The sequence below is a fragment of the Triticum dicoccoides genome, chromosome 1B, assembly GCF_002162155.2.
Source record: "Triticum dicoccoides isolate Atlit2015 ecotype Zavitan chromosome 1B, WEW_v2.0, whole genome shotgun sequence".
Classification (NCBI taxonomy): Eukaryota; Viridiplantae; Streptophyta; class Magnoliopsida; order Poales; family Poaceae; genus Triticum; species Triticum dicoccoides.
Genome location: NC_041381.1, coordinates 573,815,432 through 573,819,523, shown reverse-complemented (window position 1 = coordinate 573,819,523; position 4,092 = coordinate 573,815,432).

Below are 4,092 nucleotides of genomic sequence, written 5' to 3'. Positions count from 1 at the left end.
CACATCAGTGACTATGCAATAATCGATTAAGATGCTGACACGGGGTAAGGCACGCCATGTATTCATAATGATAGCATGTCAAAATATTTCTTGTGGTCAGGATTGGTAATGTAGTCTTGTGGTCAAGAGTCAATTATAAACTGAGAACACCAATGCAGTAGCCGCCATAGCCTGGCAGTACTATCCACAAAGAACTACAGGACTGGGCGATTCACACGCCGGTTGCATACTTATGTTGTATAGGAGGCTATAGTGTTAAAATGCAATGTCTTGCATTTACTAAGAAAAACTTATACAATGTCTAAAGTTGTGTAAACATCACTAAGCTTTTTGACAGATTTGGGAAAGAAATACAACTAAATATATGCATGTAGTTAACGACCTTACAGCTTTGAATTGAAACCCTTAGCAAGCACATATAAACATCAATTTAAGCATGACAAATGTATACAAGGAATATAAACATCAATTTCTGGTGGACTGAATAATGTGCACTGGATCTTGTTTAGTAAATACAGTACTAAATACAACCATGATCTTGTTGCTGCATATGTAGTGTGAGTAGTAAGCTATATATATCTCACAAAGATAAGAACATGAACATATTCAGACAGGACTACTTTACTCTAAAAGCACAATTTTAGCCCCCTACACTTCTCAAACATAACCACTACCTAGAGCATCAATAAACACAAGCTAGCCTCTGAAAAATTCAACATTTGCAGCAACAACTGAAATGTTAGCCCTTCCACAATGCCACAGAACCTCACCATTTACAATCACTAACAACCCAGTGACCAAGAATCAGAGTCATGCAGCAGAAATGTACAGGCTATGGAGGTGGGGTCTGAGCGGCCTGAGCGAAAGCGGAAGCACCATGCTTGTTTTCATGGCGAGCAAATCCAACTAACGATTCGGCCTAAGTGAAGAAGTAGATCGGGGATGGGATGGTGTTCTACTTACAGAGGTAGGCGACGCGCGGATTGCCGGCCTCGACCTCGTTGGTGACCCAGAGGATGGGCACGATCTCGACGAGCGAGGAGGGCACCACCTCGCTTTCGAAGATGGAATCCCCCATGTTGCCGACCGTCTGCGTGCGCAGCCGCCGCCTCCCCGCGGACGATGCCCCCACCGGCGACGCCTCCCCCCTCCCGCCTCCCCGTCCTCCTCCGCCCCGGCGCCACCATCGCGCCCTTCCCCTCCCCTTCTTGCCCCCTCAAATCCCTGCGCGACAAAACCCCAAATCCGAAAGGGCGTCAGTAAATCGGCGGCGGAGAGAGTCCGCGATGGAGGAGCCTGGCGAGAGGGAGCCGCTTGCTTACCTCGAAACCCTAGGTCCGACCGGCGGCGAGGCGGAGGTGCGGGAGTGGCGGTGAGCTGGACTGATTCCACACCACATACATATATGTCACTCGATTGGATCTGGGATGTAGGGAGAGGGGAGAAGGAGAGGGTAGGGGCGCCGGCTATAGGGAGAGGGGAGAAGGAGAGGGGCGGCGGGGGCGGTGGGGGCGGCGGGTTGTCGATGGTGGCGGTGGGGGCGGCGGTAGATCGAGATCGGGGAGGGGCGGCGGCGAGGAGATGGGGATGAAGGGGGCGACGGGGGGAGGGGTCGATCTAAGCTAGGGTTTGGGCTGCGGGTGGGGGTATCTCATTTTCTTTTCTTTTTTTCTTTTTTCTATAGATAGCTGGATGGATGGATGTGGGATGGAGAGATGGATGGATGGATGGATGGACAAACTTTGCAAAAGGGAACCACACAAACTTTGCAAAAGGGAACCACACAAACTTTGCAAAAGGGAACCACACTAAAAATAGAGGGATTTTATGAAGTAGCTATCAAAAATATTTTGCAAAAGGGAACCACACAAACTTTCACTAGAGTTAGACCACATTTTATGGATTAGGACCAATTTGTATGCATTTTTCATATTTCTAGCTATTTTTAATCATTTTCCGAGTGCCCAAAAGGAGGGTTTTTTGTGAAGGAACTACCAAATAATTGTTGCAAAAATGCACCAAATCAATTTTATAAAATACTAGGCCATATATAATGCACAATTGACAAAATGGTTGGGTGAAAAAAGTTTTGATCTACCTCTGGTGAAAAAGACAAATTGCCGTCGATTCAGGTGGAAGCGGGTCAAATTTGAACTGTAGCTGCCTCATAGTTTGCTCTTTATTTTTTCCAAAAATAATTTCTAGGTACATAAGTATCTATTTAATCATAGAAACACCAAAAAAATCCAAGATTCAACCACTAGCTAGGAACGGTCAAGCCCGCCGTTTTGACCGCATTTTGAAACGGGCATAAAAAAATTAAAAAAAAATTGGAAAACCTTCGCATTGTGTCATTATATGTGACCAAGTTTCCAGGAAAAATAATAAACTTGTAATACGGTAATTATTTTTAAAAAGTGTTCTCAGAAATAAGCTATCACGCGTGAAGATTCATGGCTTTCAAGCCAAATGATCAATCTTATGGCCATATTCATGGCATAGTTTGTTCAAATGATCTCATATTGTGCACAAGGGTGCATCTTGGAATTCCAAACAATGTTGCCTAAGGAAGTTTTCATTTTCTTTGCACGGAAAATTCATGTTTCATTTTCCGAGTGCCCAAAAGGAGGTTTTTTTGTGAAGGAACTACCAAATAATTGTTGCAAAATTGCACCAAATAAATTTTATAAAATACTACGACATATATAATGCACAATTGACAAAATGGTTGGGTGAAAAAAGTTTTGATCTACCTCTGGTGAAAAAGACAAATTATCGTCGATTCAGTTGGAAACGGGTCAAACTTGAACTGTAGCTGCCTCATAGTTTGCTCTTTATTTTTTCCAAAAATCATTTCTAGGTACATAAGTATCTATTTAATCATAAATACATGGTTTGATGGCGAGACATCGAGGTTTGGACGGTGGCCGAGGGCCCCAACTCTAGAGCGCGTAAGCTCGCATGCCCGCCGCGTGGTCACCGCGTGACCGTGGCCTTGCCATGTGTTCTGGGTGGCCTAGGCATGTCTGGTGGGTTGGGCACTCCCCGGGTAGGTGCTAGGAAGAAAATCACAACATAAGATTCTCACGAGGAGACCGATCGATGCTCAAACATGAATAAGCAGCCAAGTGTTTGATTTGCGATACAGGAAATGCACATGGCTAATGGGCGTGAGTTTTGGCTGAGGATGATCAGTTAGTAAGAAGACCGTCTTCACAAATTTTCACCTCAAAAGGAGGAGCCTAGGTGGTACTTGCTTTACAAACTACCACACTGGACATAAATACGAATGTTGAAGCTGGGCTCAAAATAATGAATGGATTGAGCTGGCATTTGGTGGAGGATGGTTACTTGGGCATTGGAAAGCACTGTAGAAAATGGATACCATTTGGACATGCCAAAGTGGTACTTCCTTCACAAAGTGCTGCTCTGAACAGAATAGGAAAATGAATATTTTCTAATTATTTTTGAACTAGGCAAGGAATGTTTTTACATATTTGACGAAGATATGACCCAAATAATTTATGAGATTTTTTTGGGAATTTTGGGAATGGCAGAAATATAGGTTGCTTCACAACCTAGGGCAAAAACTGCCACATGGACATGACACATAGGCAAAACTGATGAGGTGGCGCCTAGTCATAGCAACCCACCATAAATTACAAGGCTATGACCATCTATATTGGTCGTTAACAACTAGAAATAAGGCAGCGGACTAGCGCTGCTTGCTTTATGACCTTTTCGTGTAAGGAAATTACGACCTTTCTGACCAAAATGGTCGCAATGGTTTAGGGTTTGGAGCCCCTCGAACAGCTTTTGACCAATTGGTCTGAAATGGTCATAAATCTATGACCAATTCTTCCAGGGTCACTGACAAAAGGTCACTAGTTGACATATTTCTTGTAGTGGAGTATTACCGAGAGGGCCCAGTGATACCTCTCCGAAACACTAAGTGACAAATCCTAATCTCGATCTATGCCAACCCAACAAACACCTTCGGAGACACCTGTAGAGCACCTTTACAATCACCCTTTTACATTGTGAAGTTTGGTAGCACACAAAGTGTTCCTCCGGTATTCGGGAGTTGCATAA